This window comes from Sphaerodactylus townsendi, linkage group LG03, assembly GCF_021028975.2.
Source record: "Sphaerodactylus townsendi isolate TG3544 linkage group LG03, MPM_Stown_v2.3, whole genome shotgun sequence".
NCBI classification, from domain to species: Eukaryota; Metazoa; Chordata; class Lepidosauria; order Squamata; family Sphaerodactylidae; genus Sphaerodactylus; species Sphaerodactylus townsendi.
This window is the reverse complement of record NC_059427.1, coordinates 161,391,229-161,410,224: the sequence shown is the minus strand read 5'-3', so window position 1 is coordinate 161,410,224 and position 18,996 is coordinate 161,391,229. Positions and strand designations below refer to the sequence as shown.

The 18,996-nt window shown below is 46.5% G+C and overlaps 1 protein-coding gene across 4 annotated transcripts in view; it reads right to left on the bottom strand.

Annotated features, from left to right (window-relative positions):
- Positions 1–18,996, bottom strand: part of KANK2 (KN motif and ankyrin repeat domains 2) — an 85,809-nt gene that overhangs the window by 51,698 nt on the left and 15,115 nt on the right. For all 4 annotated transcript variants that reach the window (XM_048490144.1, XM_048490142.1, XM_048490145.1 and 1 more), the window contains exon 2: positions 5,080–5,177. The gene's annotated coding sequence lies outside the window, so the exon portion shown is untranslated. The remainder of the gene's footprint in view (positions 1–5,079; positions 5,178–18,996) is intronic.

Below are 18,996 nucleotides of genomic sequence, written 5' to 3'. Positions count from 1 at the left end.
GCCCTACCCCCCCCCCCCCAAAGGGCTCTGGGCGGTGAACAACATAATTATACAACATACAATTAAAAACCCATTAAAATAAACTTGGAAGTCCTTGCAACTTTTTTCCAGCTGCACTCAGGAGAAAGCAGAGATGCCCCCCCCCCCACTGCCCATCCTGTCGCCCTGAAGATTTATCCTCTCCCGCTTAGTACTGGACGATGCTGTTTATTTCAGACCCTAAAGTGCACCTCAATCTTCTAAAAATCTGAGATCCTCAGTGCTGCAGTTCCTTCATACAATCTTTTTGTCCAATGCCAAAGATAACTTGGGGATCTTGCTGTTCTCTGACTGTAAATCTTTAGTTGAACTAAACTATATACCAGGATACTTAAATATTAAAGCCGACCTGGAACAGCTGGAACAAAAAGCGATTTGCCTGGAGTGTATAAATCGCTGCTATACAAAAGAATGTGCCTCCACGTATTCTATTTTTATTTCAGTCACTCCCCAATTTACTTAAGACCAGAATAAGTTGCCAAGTGGCACAAAGTTAGGAAGCATCACGTCCAGCAGGAGAGGCACAGACACAAGTTGACTGCCCTTCAAAGGCCCACACCTCAAGGAGGCCAAGCAGTTTCCAAATGGTGCCCTTCCTATCAGGTTTGCTGTTTTTTTAAAAAAAACAGTACTTTGCTGGTACTTTGCTGTTTTTTTAAAAAAGGTAGATTAACTTTCTTCGCTCAGTAGTTTAAACAACACTGTTCATTCAGTGCTAGCTTTTCAAGAACGGAGAGAAAAATAGGCAGATACATAGATTTACTAGAACGAAGCAAGCACGTCGCATACTTATTTACATCATTTGTACCCATCTTTCTGTCCAGTTGGGACAGAAAGCAGCTTATATAATTTTCCTCTCCTCAATTTTTCCTTCACAGCAACTGCAGGATAAGAAAGTCCTAAGTCGATGGTGCGAGCACTTTGATGAGATCTCAAACATCGAATTCCCACATCCGCCAATTCTGGAAGGTCTGCCATGCCTTGGCCCAGTCCCTCCCCTTGCAACTGAGGAGGTGGCTCCAGCCACCAGAAGTATGAAAAACCAGATGACCTGCCCAGCAGACAAGAAGAACGCTGAGTTCTTCGAACTCCACGACCTCCACAAACTCCAACTGACCACAGCCTGATCTATGAGCAAGACACCATCAATGCAGATCTAAAAATTACAGGCCTGCAACCAGACTTCACACTCGATTGAGAGAAGTGTCATTTAAAAATCCAAGCAGTGGACCCTGCATTAGTGTGTCAACTCTAGGAAGAAGAATTTTCCCCTCACAACAACCCTGTGAGGCAGGTTAGGTAAAGAGTATATTAAAAACTCAAGGTCACCCAGCAAGCTTCTTCGACAGTGTAAGGAGCTGAACCACCATACCACTCAGGTTTAATTTAATCTTTTAACCACCATAGCACTCAGGTTTAATTTCTATTTTGTGCAAATTGCTTGTTACCCTCCTCAATGACACATGGCACCAAGATCTAGGTCAGGGGTCTGCAACCTGCGGCTCTCCAGATGTTCACGGACTACAAATCCCATCAGCCCCTGCCAGCATGGCCAATAGGCCATGCTGGCAGGGGCTGATGGGAATTGTAATCCTTGAATATCTGGAGAGCCACAGGTTGCAGACCCCTGATATAGGTGAATATCAAGGACAAGGTAGACAATGAGAAGATCTGGCTGTGGTTAACAACTGGTACTCTGAAAAAGGAAACTGAATCACTAATTTTAGCCACTCAAGAGCAGGCCATTAGGACAAATATGATCAAAGCACAAATCGAAAAATCCTCAGGTGATGCAAAGTGCAGACTGTGCAAGGAAGCCATCAAAACTGTCAATCATGTCCTCAGCTGCTGCAAAAAGATTACCCAGACTGAGTACAAACAGAGGCACAACTCAGTGGCCAAGATGATCCACTGGAATTTATGCAGGAATAACAATATTAGGACAACTAAACAAGTGGTGGGAACATTGTCCAGAGAAAGTCACAGAAAATGAAAAGGTCAAGATCTTGTGGGATTTTCGAATCCAAATGGACAAAGTGTTGGCACATAATACAACAGACATCACAGTAACTGAGAACAAGAAAGGGACTGTCATTGACACAGCAGTACCTGGTGACAGCAGGGTTGTGGAAAAAGAACATGGGAAGGTCACTAAATACAGCAGCTGTGGCACAAACCAGCTGAGGTTGTGCCAGTGGTGAATTGGCACTCTGGGCACCATTCCGAAAATGCTAGGGCAGCACTTGAAACATCTTCAAATTGACAAAATCAACATCTGTGAGATTCAGAAGGCAGCCGTGCTGGGACCCGTATAAATACTATGCCAATACATTACAACGTCCCAGGCCTCTGGGTGAGGCTCAGATTGTAATGAAAGGCCAATAACCAACAAAAGAACTGACAGCTGTGACATCAAACAAAATTAAATAATAATGGTGGCCTGGAGTTTTTGGAAAGGCAGCTGTCCTTTATTGCTTATGCTGACAAAAAGAAATATAGCATGGTAAGGGAATGGTTATATTAAAATACATATTTGCTGAAATAATAGAGTTAGAAAAGCTATTGTTAATGTTCTACCCGGTTGGGAAATAGTGTTAAATTTTTTGATTTGTTAATTCAGCTTCTCAGGAACCTGGACTGTGCTGATTGTGGATAAAGGTTTGACTAGGTGCACAAAGACTCTGTACTAAACATTATAAAGGAATGCCGTGCCTCAGTTGAAGGAGGAGGAGGAGAAAGAGAAGGAGGAGAAGAAGGAGAAGGAGGAGCAGAAGCAGAAGCAGAAGCAGAAGCAGAAGCAGAAGCAGAAGAAGAAGAAGAAGAAGAAGAAGAAGAAGAAGAAGAAGAAGAAGAAGAAGAAGAAGAAGAAGAAGAAGTTTGAATTTATACCCCACCTTTCTCTTCTTTAAGAAGACTCAAGGTGGCTTACAAGCTCCTTTCCCTTCCTCTCCCGCAGCCGACCCCTTGTGAGGCAGGTGGGGCTGACAGAGTTCGGAGAGATCTGTGACAAGCCCAAGGTCACCCAGCTGGCGTGTGTGGGAGTGTACAGGCTAATCTGAATTCCCCAGATAAACCTCCACAGCTCAGGCGGCAGAGCTGGGAATCAAACCTGGTTCCTCCAGATTAGAGTCCACCTCCTTTTAACCACTACACCATGCTTGGCATGCAGAAAGCCCCAGGTTCAATCCCCGGCATCTCCAAAAGGCTCAGGCAGTAGGTGATGTGAAAGACTTGAGATCAGAGAGCTGCTGCCGGCCTGAGCGAACAAGACCGAGGGCCTGGTCAGTACGAGGCAACTTCCTGGGAAATCTATTATTGCCTTCCTTTGAATTAAGGAGACTCTTTTTGAGGAATTCCTCTTATGATGGCTTTCCATGCTACTTTACGTACGACATCTATGTGTTTTAGCCTCTTTAAAAAGCCCTTTTTTCAATAAAGCTCAAGTTGTAAAAATTAGCCAGACAGATTGGTGTTGGCCTTGTCACACTGCTGGAAATGCAACTTTACAACTGCGGGGCTGTTGTTGACGGCCCACCCTGAGTCAGGACATGAGCGCTGGCCTCATCACCAAGGAGAGGGGATTAGCAGATCATCCTTTGAGAGCCCCGATTCCATCACCCGAATCCAATTAGTGGTGGCGAACCTTTGGCACTCCAGATGTTATGGACTACAATTCCCATCAACCCCTTCCAGCATGGCCAATTCACCATGCTGGAAGGGGCTGATGGGAATTGTAGTCCATAACATCTGGAGTGCCAAAGGTTTGCCACCACGGATTTAGAATACCAGTATTGCCCAGTAAATAGGAGCAAGCTTTTTATTGCTTCCAGGAATGTGTCCCAGGCAAGAAGGGTGTTGGAAAAGAAGGACTTTAAGCTGTTTCCTGCCTCGACCCACAGAGGGGGTTTTACTAGATAGCCAGATGCTAGATAGGGACCTAGGGATTGACACCTTTATCATGCTGGCTCTATCCCTTTGATATTAGACTGATACTCTCAGGGACTTCCTTCCTTCCGCCTTCTTCTTGCACACTTCTCCATCTTACTTTCACCATGCCTAGAGGGAGGATGGGTGCTCCGTGCATCTGTCTCCGTCCAGCTAGATTAGGATATCTTAGTGAATCTGCCTACCTTTCTATCCAGAATGGATTAGAAACTACAACTGACTCTGACTTGGATGGACGGATGGATGGATGGATGGATGGATGGATGGATGGATGGATGGATGGATGGATGGATGGATGGATGGATGGATGGATGGATGGATGGATGGATGGATGGATGGATGGATGGATGGATGGATGGATGGATGGATGGATGGATCGATGGATCGATGGATCGATGGATCGATGGATCGATGGATCGATGGGGATGGATGGATAGAGATGGATGGATGGATGGATGGATGGATGGATGGATGGATGGTTAAACTTATAGACCGCCCTCCCCCAAAGGGCTCAGGGCAGTTCACAACAACAACAGATAACAACAAATAATACAATGGCACAAGTAGTACCAATACAATTTAAAACATAACATTTAAATCATGGTATAAAATTTCAGAATAGCAGACAGATGGCGTCTAATGATTGAACTCCCTCTAAAAAGGGACAGCAAGGTCCCAACTATTAAAAGAGAGGGAAGAAGGGGAGGGAGGGGAGCCTTCTCAGCAGCCGGCCTCCCCAAAGGCCCGGCGGAATACTTCGCCTTTACAGTCTTTTGTGCAAGCTTACACTATGAGCGGATCCTCACGCACGCACACGAGGTAACGGCTTCTGCTGTGCTTCAGCCACCCGTGCGCTCTGCTCAATGTGAACAGGGATAATCCCCATTACCAGAAGATTATTCCAACAAAGGGAATAGGCCTTCTGTGCACAACTTGTACGCAAGAATCAGACACAGATGTCGAAGGTTTGGGCATAGCCACTCAATTTGTAGCACTAGCAAGGATCTGTTGCTTTTGCCTACCCCAGGAGGCAATAATGCAATCTTTCGCTGCGAAGATCACAAAAAGAATCCAACGATTGGGAGTGTTTCTTACCCCTCAGTCAGTGCAAAGTCTTGCTCTTTCTGCCTTTGCTGGGAAAGATAAAACCCCGTGCTGGTTCCACATGTTTCTCCCTCTTGTCATCTTTGCTTCTGCAAAACAAAATCAAAAGGTCGCTTTTCCCACAGCTGATACGGAAGGCACCTGAGCATATTCACTATTGAATAACCACCACTACTCATCTGTGCTTCTAATCACTATGTAGGCTGGCAACAATCACACCATTCTAAACTCAGATCAGGAATGAAAAGGCAACACTCCCTATTCCACAGGCTTGTTTATACAAAGTTGTAATGGTTGCAAACTGAGGGTAAACAACCTTAGTCCAAGACACTCCCTGTTCTCTGTGCCTGGATCACTGATAAGTCATAGTTTCATGATAACCCCTTCCCCCCACAAACTCTGCCCATAAGATCATCAGAAGAGCCCCTGATGGATCAGACCAGTGAGGACCTAGTCCATCGTCCTGCTTTACACAGCAGCCAAACAGCTAGCTGCTTTGGAGACCCAACAAGCCAGGCATAGAGGTCAAGGCCTTCCCTTGAGGTTGCTCCAGAGGTTTATCATCTCAGACTGTGAAGGATTCATTTGACCGCCATGGCTAGTAGTCACTGATAGTTCTACTCTCCAGGAATCCCTTTCTAAAGACACCGTTGCTCGTGGCCACCACTATACCCTCTCGCAGTGAATTCCAATGTGCTTGCTGAATAAATAAGAACTTAATTTTGTCTCTCCTGAAGTTGTTGTTGTTGTTTATTATTATTATTATTATTATTATTATTATTATTATTATTATTATTTATTTATTTATTTATTTATTTATTGGGTTTATAAACCACCCTCCCCCGGAGGGCTCAGGGCGGTGAACAACATATAAATAGAGTACAGTCAGGTTAAAATCTAGTAGTATCAATTAAAACAGGCTCTAATAAATTAAATAAACCCTACCCCATTAAAATGCAGCATTATTAAAATTAACATTAACACAGAGATGGCGCCTACTATCAATTCCCACAAAAACCCCAAGGGGGGAGGGGGGCGGTAGGGTCTACTTGGTGTTATAAGAGAGGAGAAGGGGGGCCCCTATCAACAGCTGGTCTCCCCAAAGGCCCGGCGGAACAGCTCAGACTTGCAGGCCCTGAGGAATTTAATAAGATCCCGCAGGGCCCGGACAGCTGGTGGGAGAGCGTTCCACCAGGCCGGGGCCAGAGCCGTAAAGGCCCTGGCCCGGGTGGAGGCCAGCCGTATCATTGAGGGGCCAGGGATCACCAGGTTGGCCTCTGCTGAACGCAGAGACTGATTCGGGACATAAGTTGTTGTCATTGTGTGCCCCAAGGGTGAACATTACGCAAAAGGGAGAAAAAGTCATCTTTTATCCACCCTCTCTAACCTAGGCAAAATGTTTTAAACTTCTATCATGTCCCATTTGAGTCCTCTTTTTTCGATGTATTGTCAAAGGCTTTCATGGCCAGATTCAACTGGTTGTTGTGGGTTTTCTAGGCTGTGCGGCTCTCATCTGGTAGATCTGCAGCTGTGGAAAGATCTACAAAGGAATTACAAAATGCAGCATTCAGGCTCGTATTAAAGAGCACGAAAGACACTGTCAGCTTAACCACCTCAAAAATTCTGCAGTAGCAGAACATGCTATAAACAAAATTAAACTTAACATTTTATTTGAAAACACTGAAATTCTGGACAATTCAGATGGTTACTATGGCAGATTATACAGGGAGGCCAGTGAAATCCACAAACCAAGGCAAGTTCAAAAAGAAGGAAGAGACTCTGAGAATTAACAAAACTTGGCTACCGGGACTTAAAAACACTAGAATAAAAGGCCAAGGGCATGCTAGGTTCATGGACAATGGACTACACCCAGACACAGGATTTGCATTCACTAATATTGTTGCTGCTGCAGGTAATGCAAATGCGAATACAAATGTAAATGGACTGATAACCCCACCTGCAATACAATGCAGTTAACCGCACCTTTGCATAGCAAGTTCCACCCAAACACTTATTGATTTGTTCCTCACCCTAGGACATGGACAATATATATCCCACTAAACATTCCCTTCTCACTGGACACAATGTGTAACAGACGTTTCTCTCTGTGATACACCTCTGAAGATGCCAGCCTCAGATGCAGGTGGAACGTTAGGAACAAGATCTACCAGACCATGGCCACACAGGCCAGAAAACCCACAACAATCCTCTTCCAGAAGTGGCTGTCGCGTAAACTGCTTTGCTTCTAAATGACGGCAGCACCAACAGTGACTGGGTGGCTCAGTTGAAAACAGCAATCAGAATTTTCTCAACTACAGTCAAATCATCTCCTGTGGGAGAGAAAGACATGGAAGACTGTGGCAATGACTTGCCCAAACCACAGGAAGGCAGCAAGATATCTGGGATAACGACAAAACCTGAGCATTTCCAAAGAGCAGTCTTCCTAACACCTCAAATTACACAGATTTTTAATGAAGAGTAGACAAGCCACATCACACTTATCTTAGCTTTGAGCAATCATTTCAAACTGTTTTCTAACTCCGAGAAGGATTCTTAAAGCTTTGTGGCCATTTGATAAGCTAATTTTAGCCTTTATTTCCTTTTTTCCCCCTCCCATTTTTGTGTGTCATGCTTCCTCACTTCTGTGCAGGATTTAAGAGCATGGCACCAATAACTTTGGCAAAGAGTTGGGGTCAGCAAAGTGATGTGAGATTGTAGGGCTGAGTTTTCTGCTTTCCTTTGTTCTCTTGTGGTGCAGCTCAGGTGATACCTGTGTTTGATAAGACTAGATAAAGATGGTTGCAGCACATTTAATTACATTTATCCTGTCAAATTGTACTTGGAATTCAGTATTTGTGGCTTAAATTGAGAGCCATTGTGGAAAACTGTCGTACCTACAAGAATGAGATTATAAAGTCCAATTGTTTACAATAAGTTCAATTAAACTGATTATTGGTGAGTTGTCTTCAGGCAGCTACAGGCATTGTTTTTAAGAAAACATATCACAAGAGTTTATTGAGGGCAACCATCTACGCCAGTTGAGTTTCTTTGCTGAGCCTTACAAAAATTCCTGAGGCAGAAATTCTGGTAAATTTTCTGTAGTGAGTGAGAAAGGTACACTTCTAGGACCTTTGCGGAAGCGTGCTGGGCCGTAACCTTTGTTGGGGTGTTTATGTGTGTGTGTTATACAGTCTTCATAACACCTCAAATTACACAGACTTTTAATAAAGAGTAGTGAGTGCCTTTGAGTGCTTTGAGTGTTAACATTTGAGTGTTATATATAACAGAAGAATATATAGAACACAGTAGAACAGAAGAGACAGATTCACAGTTGCATTTTATATATGAGTTTTACTAACCATAAAGGAAGGGTTACATGGAGATAAAATAAGAAATCCTTTTCTTTCTTGTTACACATCTATATTACTGTACACTTGGTTACATCTTGCTACCTATCTGGTGTCATGTCTCATGGCTTCTCGTGATCTGCCGATCTGTTCTAACAAAGAAACAGAGGCTCATTCCGCACATGCAGAATGCACTTTGAAACTGCTTTCAGTGCTCTTTGAAGCTGTGCGGAATGGCAAAATCCACTTGCAAACAGTTGTGAAAGTGGTTTGAAAACGCATTATTTTGCGTGTGCGGAAGGGGCCAGAGTTAACTTTATAACTTCAGATGTATGTGCTCACTAGCATGTAAGCAATGGTTATCGGACTGACCAATAGCTAATCAATAGACCCAATCATAAACAGTTACCTCAGCAGCTGGTTTACATACAAACAGTTAACCCTTTTATGACTGAGTTGTGATAGGAACTTGCAAATACCAACACTTTTTGCACTGGTAAAAGATTTCTGTGCCATGTTCAGGTTCCAGCAGAATTGAAATGGTGCTTCTGCACAACACCTATGAAGTGATGGACCATAAAGAATTGGAAGCTGCAAATACAGGTAAGAAGGGTTGAAGGGACAACCGGGCCTGGGACCCTTGAGTACCACTCGGTCAGTTCACGTGTGGACTGCCTTGGATGGGAAATGCACAAATTGCCTCAAAGTGGGTCTGGGGGGAAATGGTGGGAAAATACAAAAGAAAAATACAGGACATCCACAGGAGCGGTTTCTCTGTGAAAAAAGTGTAAATTGTGGTAACTCCAGGGTAGAAACAAATCCTGTGAAGCAGGAAGGAGAGCTGCCGTTGTCTGTGGGCAGTGACTGAATACTTCTTTTTTAAAAAGAAGAAGAAGAGTTTGGATTTATATCCCCCCTTTGTCTCCTGCAGGAGACTCAAAGGGGCTTACAATCTCCTTGCCCTTCCCCCCTCACAACAAACACCCTGTGAGGTGAGTGGGGCTGAGAGAGCTCTGAGAAGCTGTGACTAGCCCAAGGTCACCCAGCTGGCGTGTGTGGGAGTGCACAGGCTAATCTGAATTCCCCAGATAAGCCTCCACAGCTCAGGCGGCAGAGCTGGGAATCAAACCCGGTTCCTCCAGATTAGATACACGCGCTCTTAACCTCCTACGCCACTGCATGGTTTTGTGCATGAAACCTTCAGTGGAGTGTCAGGGCCGCAGTGGAAGCAGAGGTAGCCATGCAAATCATTTTGAACAGCAACCATCATCAGAGACAAAGAGTCACCCCCACCAGCCTTTCTCCCCCTCCTCCCAACATCTATGGCACAGGTGGGAGGCTGTGGGGAAAAAGGCCACGGACCACAGTCCCGGTCACTTTTGGCAACAGACTTGGCAACAGGGAGAACATTTTGGCTGAGCCGGGGTGCTCAACCAGCTGCATCCTTATTCCTTATATGAAAGTTCGCCTAGGTCAGGTCTTCCCATCCCAGGACTGGGAAGCTCGGCAGCCTCAACTGTCACTGCTGAGGGCTATTCTTAGCATCTGAAACTGGGGAGGGGAAAGAAGCGCAGGCTCCGCAGCACAAAGGCCTGTTTGTGTGAGGAGGAAATGAAAAACAGCCTCCAAAAGTTTGAAGTTAAGGAGTCTGGGAGAGGTTTGGGCAAGGGTGAAGGAACAGAGGAACTTGTGGAAGGAAAACAGATGAAACATAACAAGGGGAAGGGGGGGGGGGAGACAGCAGAGAAAAACAAACCCAGCAGAGGGATGAGGGATGTGGAGCAGCCGCCACGCCCCAAAGGGAGCCGGGATCCCAGCAAGGAATCCGACTCCTCAAGTGCCTGTGAGTCACTCCTGGCTTGCCCCCACCCCCCGCCCAGAGGAGGGGCTTTCCCAGAGGGTGGAAAGAGCAGAGGACTGCAAAGCAGAGTTTAATTCTTGCCTGGTGAAAACTCAGGATTCCCATGAGATTCACGCCAGTCACAACGGCAGTGGAATCTCACAGAAGTGCCAGATAGCCGGCCCGCTCTGTGCTGGACCCTACTTTCTTGAATATGTATTGCACCCACAGGGATTCTGTAAAAAAATTCTGCCAGTTGTTAAACAACCTACATTTTCCATTTTTGCATGCAGTTCAGATTAATTTACTCAAACCAAAGAAGAGATTTCTTCCTCTGCACAGCCAGTTCTAACGCAGCTTTTCCCACACTGGTCACAAGAGTGAGAGAAGAAGAGTTTTGGATTCATATCCCCCCTTTCTTTCCTGCAGGAGACTCAAAGGGGCTTACAATCTCCTTGCCCTTCCCCCCTCACAACAAACACCCTGTGAGGTGGGTGGGGCTGAGAGAGCTCCGAGAAGCTGTGACTAGCCCAAGGTCACCCAGCTGGCGTGTGTGGGAGTGCACAGGCTAATCTGAATTCCCCAGATCAGCCTCCACAGCTCAGGCGGCAGAGCTGGGAATCAAACCCGGTTCCTCCAGATTAGATACACGAGCTCTTAACCTCCTACGCCACTGCTGCTCCTAAACAACATCCTAAACAATAAAATGCTGAGGAATAGAATGTCGCAACAACAAACCCTCCACCAATGGGGGAGCAGAACTCACTTTCTGAGTCCTGCTCCCCCTCTGGTGGGAGACATTTAATATCCACTGCCTGGGGAAGTGCCACTGCTCTGCAGGCCCCCAGAAGCCCTCCCACGGCCCCGAACAGCCAGCCCAGCCATGGAACAGCTGATCCGTGGCCTGGCAAAGACTTCTCACCTCCTCCTCCCACCCCCAAAATCCAGGCTGAGCCTTCAGAACAAGTGCTCAATGGCCTAGTGAAGCGCTACCACCTCCCCACCCCAAACACCCAGGCTGGGTCCGCGGAACAAGTGCTCCATAGCCCAGCAAAGCACTCCCAGCTCCACCCACCCCCCACCCCCAAAAACACAGGACATGCTCACCAAGCAAGTACTCAATGGCCCAGCAAAGCCCTCCCAGTTCCCCCCCCCACACACAAACACACACCCAAACACCAAGGACAGGCCTGCCAAGCAAGTGCTTCATGGCCCAGCAAAACCCTCCCATCTCTCCCTCCACCCCAAACACTGAGGCCAGGCCCACAGAGCAGCTGCTCCACAGCCTGGCAAAGCCCTCCCCATGTCCCACCCCCTGCTCCAAACAGCCGGGTTGTGGCTCTGCAGAACTGCTCTCAAGTAGGTCCAGCAAAACCCACCTTGCCACCCTTCACACCCTAAGTCCCCCCTTTCAACCCTCCCCCACCCCTGGCATCACCTTGCCACCCTACCCCCCAAACCTTACCTTGCCACCCTCCCCCACCAGAACCCTCACCTTTCCAACCTCCCCACCTGAAGCCACTCCGCTTCCCCTACCCCAATCCGCCACCCCAAGACCCACCTTGCCACCCTCCCCCCACCCAAGCAATTCCTCTCCATCCTCCCCCTATCCCAGTGACAATGAACCTTTTCGAGACCGAGTGCCCAAATTGCAACCCAAAACCCATTTATTTATCACAAAGTGCCAACACGGCAATTGAACCTGAATACTGAGGTTTAAGTTTAGAAGAAACGGTTGGCTCCGAGGTGTGCGTTACTTGGGAGTAAGGTTGGTGGTAGTCGGTGGCTTTGCTTTGAAGCAACCGTGCAACTCTTCCAACGGGTGAATCACGACCCTAGGAGGTTTACTCAGAAGCAAGCCCCATTGCCAGCAGCCGAGCTTACTCCCAGGTAAAGGATCACGCTTTAGTTCTTCGCATGAAAATCAGTGGAGTTTAACAGCACTTAACAGGGTTACCTACACTGCTTCCCCAAAATTAGGTCTTAGGTTTAATGCTAATAATCGAGCCCAGCAGCCCAGGCCAGCCTAGATGTGGGGGGGGGGGTGACTCTGTGTGTGCCCACAGAGAAGGCTCTGAGTGCCACCTCTGGCACTTGTGCCATAGGTTCGCCACCACTGCCCTATCCTCACCTTCCCTCCTACACCAAGCCACACCTCTCCCACCCCCGGTCACAGACCCAGAACCAAATAAGTGGCAAGGATTGCGCTGGGAGCAAGGGGGAGCTACAGCCCCAGCAATGCCCATTTCAGGGGAGATCAAAACAGGCAGTTCATTGGGCATGAAACTTCCTCTTTAGAAATATCCTTCATCTGAAAGCACAGCCATTATATCATTATAAAACTATATACCCCATTCTTTGGGGAAAATCACCATACTGCTGGCCTATAAAAACACATCAACTTGAATTCCATAAGGAATGTTGAAAGTTTCACAACACCCGCATTTGGCACACAAAGGCCCCTTCCGCTCACGCAAAATAATGCGTTTTCAAACCACTTTCACAACTGTTTGCAAGTGGATTTTGCCATTCCACACAGCTTCAAAGAGCACTGAAAGCAGTTTGAAAGTGCATTATTCTGCATGTGCGGAATGAGCCATAATGGCTTTAGCCTGTTTTTGGAAATCGTTGTATAAGGGTTTTCCCCCCCACCATACTGATAAAATGCTTCTTGCCTGAGCCACACACCATCGCCTCTGCTGTTCACTTAAATGTAACGTTCTTTGTGTCAACCCAGACCAAGTATGGAGAGATTCTATTCAACTCTACCCACCTCCCAACCCCCGGTCCCCATCTGAGGCTCTGTATGACCAAGGGGTTTTGGTGAGAAGCTCTCGCACTGCCTTTCTTCAGAGCAGCCACACAGAACTGGTCACCTGACTGGGGAATCAGCAGGAAGATGGCTACCAAGCATTGAGATGAATCAAGGCAGCAAGAAATATAGGCACAACACCTGATTTTTTCCCCCTGCAAGTGCATGCAAACTTAGATCCAGGAAACAGTATGTGTGGTGTGGTGTGGGGAGGTTACACTTTCGCACCTGCAGAATGTTACCCCAACTCCCCGATCGTGCGCTCCAAGCGGAGAATTCACTTTCAAGCCAGACCGAACGGACCAACAGAACGCTAGAGCAGTACCTACGTTGTTACACCAACTATCATCAGGATAACTGGGTTGAGCTTCTCCCCTTCGCTGAGTACGCCTATAACAACACGGTCCATAGTAGCACCAACAAAACACCGTTTGAGGTGGTGTCGGGCCGTTCATTTCCCCGCTGCTACTCCCAACTCATCGCGGCGCTTCCAACCCCTGACTTTAGTGACTGGATCCAGTCTCTGGCTGAAGGCTGGAAAACCGCTTCCTCGCCATTCACAAGCTCAGGAAGCTCAGAAACCAAGCGGACAAACGTGTAGAATGGATTTTCCTCTGCAAGTGGGGGCATGGGTTTATTTGTCCACCAGAAACCTTAGGGATGTGCACAAATATTCCAAGCTGGGCAAGAAATTCATAGGTCCGTTTCGGATCACCCAGGTTGTAGGAATCCTGTAGTAACTAGATAAAGGGTCTGCATCCCATCAGCCTCTGTCAGCATGGCCAATTGGCCATGCTGGTAGGGGCTGATGGGAATTGTAGTTCCTGAACATCTGGAGAGCCGCAGGTTCCCTACCCCTGACCCAGGTGATCAATGGTGTGACTGCTCGTTTAGAATTGCCCAATTCGCTCAGTAACATTCACCCTGTATTTCATTCTAGCTTACTCAAGCGGGCTCCAGATTCAGATGCCTGGCACGACCCAACGGAGGTTCCCCCGCCGGTGATCGTTGATGGCCACAAACACTACGAAATCGATGCTATCCTGGACTCTCGTTATATCCGCAAACATTTGCAATATTTGGTTTCCTGGGTGGGATATCCCTCGGGCCATAATCAATGGGTGTATGTAGAAAATATTGATTTCTGCTTTTCATAAGGCTTTTCCTCATAAGCCGGTAGGGGAGGGAGCTTTCGTGGAGGAGGCAGAGTGTAAGGATGGGGGTTAGTTTCTATGCCTTCATCCTGTCCTTGGCACATTCCACGTTCTTGGCTACGTGCCTGGGATGGTTACTGCCTTTAACCTTGCTGCGCTTATCTTGTAAGCTTGAAGCTTGTTTTCGCTCTGCCGTGGGAATTGTGCCTGGGAGTTCGGGGAGGGGCTGGATTGTCCGTAAAAGCGACACCTTGAGCCCGGGAAAGTCAGAATCCGCATTGCGTGTAGTGTGATCATTGAAGTTTATGAAACAAAAGAACTGATCTCACTTGCTATATTTCGAGTCCTTTGAGGTTCCTTACATGCTGTGTGGAATAGCAAAATCCACTTGCAAACAATTGTGAAAGTGGACTGAAAGTGCATTATTCTGCATGTGCGGAAGGGCCTTAGTCCAGACCTGGCACCACTGCTCTGATCCTGTTGAGAAGTTCCCTCCTGTGTCAGTCTAGAGCAGGGTTCTGCAACCTGCGGCTCTCCAGATGTTCATGGACTACAATTCCCATCAGCTGGGGCTGATGGGATTTGTAGTCCATGAACATCTGGAGAGCCGCAGGTTGCAGTCCCCTGCTCTAGAGGGAAGGAAAAAAGGTGGGAAAGGTTACAAATGTGGCATGTTCAGCATACACAAGATGGGATGTTGAGGTTTGTATAATTTGGCACTTCCAGATGCTATGGATTATTCTTTCTATCAGCCCCTGCCCGCATGGTCAATTGGCCATGCTGGCAGGGGCTGATGGGAATTGTAGTCCATAACATCTGGAGTGCCAAAGGTTCGCCACCACTGTTATAGGTCAAGGAGCACACACAGATCCTGGTGACTACCATCATGGTATCTGCAAAGGGAATAGAGTGGCAGGCAAGTCAGAGAGAAGACAGATGGAGGAGAGAACAAAACCAGGTTGAATCCCGAGCATTTAACCTCCGGCAGGGGTAGGGAACTTTCCCCCAAACACCTCGATTGCCATTTTCTTTTTAAACAGCAAGATGGTCTCCTGTATGCTACGTTTCAAATCATTACATCTCCAACACTACTGCTTGCATTCTTCAGGCCTAAGCAAGTAAACTATATATATTGTCGAAGGCCTTCACGGACGGATTCATTTGGTTCTGGTGGCTTTTCTGGGCTGTGTGGCCATGGTCTGGTGGATCTTGTTCCTAACGTTTCGCCTGCATCTGTGGCTGGCCATTAGGAACGTTAGGAACAAGATCCACCAGACCACGGCCACACAGCCCGGAAAACCCACCAGAACCAGTTAAACTATATATGTTCCTGCCTGGGAACTAGGACTAGAGGGAGAGGCTTATTTGGTGGGTATCCAAGAGGAGGGCAACCAAAATAGCAAAAGGTCTGGAATCCACGCCCTACAAGGAGCTGGGGATGTTTAGTTTGGTGAAGAGAAGGTGAAGTGGTGACATGATAGCCATGCTTAGATATTTGAAGGGATGTCATGTTGGTGAGGGAGCAAGCTTGTTTTCTGCAGCTCCAGAGACTAGGAGTAATGGGTTCGAAGGAAAAGAGATTCCACCTAAACATCAGGAAAAACTTCCTGACAGTAAGGGCTGTTCGACAGTGGAATGCACTATCTAGGAGTGTGGTGGAGTCTCCTTCTTTGGAGATTTTTAAAGAGAGGCTGGATGGCTATCTGTCAGGAATGCTTTAATGCTGAGTTCCTGCATTGCAGGAGGTTGGACTTGATGGCCCTTCCAACTCTATAATTCTATGATTCTAAGAGAGGGCCTTTTCAGTGGCTGCTCCGCAACTATGAAACAACCTCCCCTCCTCTGAGAGATACACCTGGCCCCTTCACTTTCCATCTTCAGGAAGCAGCTGGTTTTCTTTAGGACTGTGCTCCGTTAAAAGCAGTCCCGAACTGTGATTTAAAATTGTGGCTTTATGTTTTTATGCAATCCATTTTATGTATTTTATTGATATTAAAAGGGTCTCTTGAGCTCTGTTAAGGAAGAAATGTAACCAATGCAAACTTTTAAATAAATAATAAATAAATAAATCTTAGTGGTCCCACCTGTAGATTAACCTTCCTATAAAGCAGAGGTTCTCAACCTGGGGGTCGGGACCCCTTTGGGGGTCGAACGACCCTTTCACAGGGGTTGTCTAAGACTCTCTGCATCAGTGTTCTTCATCTGTAAAATGGATAAATGCTAGGGTTGGGGGTCACCACAACATGAGGAACTGTATTAAAGGGTCACGGCATTAGGAAGGTTGAGAACCACTGCTATAAAGCATAATCTCGGCTTTACCGCCCACCCTATGAGGCAGATTAGGCCCAAAAAGGGACTTTCCATCACTGCTCAGGGAACTTCATAACCAGACAGGTATTTGACCCTAATCCACAAACACAGCCTCCGGGCCAGGGTCAAGAAGCTCGTTGATTGACAGCAATGAGTATCTGCAGTATCCAGATGACATTACAAGCCCTTGGATGGCAAAGAGACTGGTTTGGTGTTAGAAACAGCCAAAGTGCAAGATTTGGGTGGATGTTCATAAGGACAGGTCTGAAGCTCCAGTCCCAATGAAGGTATTTCAGGTGGGCTCTTCGTATTTCTTATAAACCACTTCAAATCCAGCTGATCTCACTCTCAGCCCCAGTGAAGTTACAGTCAGAGGCTGAGCGCTCACAGGGACATGTGGGGTCACAAGATTAGATATTTATTATTACGGCCTTTTGGCCAGCCAATAGTTTAAAATCAGAGTACATGTGAATCCATAGCACTCCACTTATACAAAAATATAATATAAATTAAAATCCATTGTAAAATCTATTAATAAATAACATTAGCTTCAGGCATTATTACAGTCCTCATCACACAGTGCGGCTCTTTGTTTTAATAAGGAACTACGCTTGTTGTGCACCAATATACAAAATTTAGCTACCTTCTGTGAAATGGCAGAAACACAATCTTCTAATAATATTCTTACAGAATTCGTATCTGAGTTATCTATGACTGGACATACATGACAAGTTAACAATGGTTGTGGGGTCACATATTCTCAGGCGCATGCCAGCTGGTCACGTGGGGGTGGAGAATTGCCCACACCCTTCCCCTCCCCTCGGCCCTGCCCTGCCAGACCAAGGGGTGGTCCATGGCAGGCTCCCACCGGCTAAGGTAAGTGAGGTGCTGAGGGGTTAATATTCCATCATAAGTCAACCTGGACCACACACAGAGATAACACCCTTAAAGCCTGCAAAAATTTATCCGCTGCAGCACTAAAATTCTTTAATATCAATGGTGGTAGATTCATACCAGCCCCTTTTGTATGGTATCCTCATCTGGATCCAAGCATGGCACCAGAAATTGGAGAGCATTCAATCCAATTTCCTATATAAGATCTTTGGAACTCCGTATTGTGTTCTTTGTTTGGAATCAGGGCAACATTTATTAGAAAGAAGGGCATGGGTTGTTACTTTTAAGTTTTGGCTGCGTCTTTGTTTCTGCACCGACCCTAACAGTTTGTCCCAGTTAGAAATGAGAGAGCTTCAGCTTTCGAAATGGTGGCTACATATTGAAAAAAAGATCTTTTCCTTGGGCTTCTCTTGGGAGGCCCTACAAATGCTCACCGCTCCGGAGATTTACCATCGCTTAAAGTCTAGATTATTCGATCAAGAATATCAATTTCTCCTGAGCAAGCGCAAAGCTCTTGCTCTCCAATATTCTTTGGGATTATCCCTCAGAAATCTAGCCTTGCTATATACCTGGAACATCTTGTTAATTACAATTGCAGATGGGTCATGACTAGAGCAAGGTGTAACTCTTTTCCGTCAGTACATCTTCAAGGTCGCTTCGATATCCCACAAAATGAGCGTTGCTGTCGTTTCTGTCCTAATACAACTGATTCACTTTCTCATATTCTGCTTCACTGTTCAAAATACAACAACATCAGAACTGATTTGAGAACTGTAATACCAACAGGATTTATGCTCCTTTCTGATAAGATAAAAATGGCTAAGCTTCTAAATAACTCTAATGCTGAAATCTCTGAAGCTGTTGGTACATTTTTACTCTGTGTACTGCAAGTTGTGCAATAATGATCTTTTTATTGTATTTGGAATTCATGACACACACGGTTTTATGCCTAATAAAGGATTTGGATTTGGGTGCTGAGGGGGAGTACAAGGGGGGCGCCCAGAGCAGGTGCCATTTCCCCACCCCTTTGGTTACAGTTTCAGATCCAGTATCAATTTCCACTTTTCCCACTTAGGCTACAATTGAGCAGGAAGTTCAGCTGCATTTTAGGAAATGGTCCATGGGAACACCTACAAGATCCACCCCCACCCACTCACCCACCCCCTGACCACTTTCTGTAGTAGGATGCATCTCAATAGGTCCTGCTCAGGACTGATTTCAACAAGTAGGCTGGGGTCCCCAGTGTGATGCCCATGAGTGCTATGGTGCCCACCAAGAAGAGGGAGAAGAGTTGGATTTACATCCCCCTTTTCTCTCCTGTAGAAGACTCAGAGAAGCTTACAAACTCCTTCCCCTTCCCCTCTCACAACAAACACCCTGTGAGGTAGGTGGGGCTGAGAGAGCTCCGAAGAACTGTGACTAGCCCAAGATCACCCAGCTGGCATGTGTGGGAGTGCACAGGCTAACCTGAATTCCCCAGATAAGCCTCCACAGCTCAGGCGGCAGAGCAGGGAATCAAACCCGGTTCCTCCAGATTAGAGTGTGCCTGCT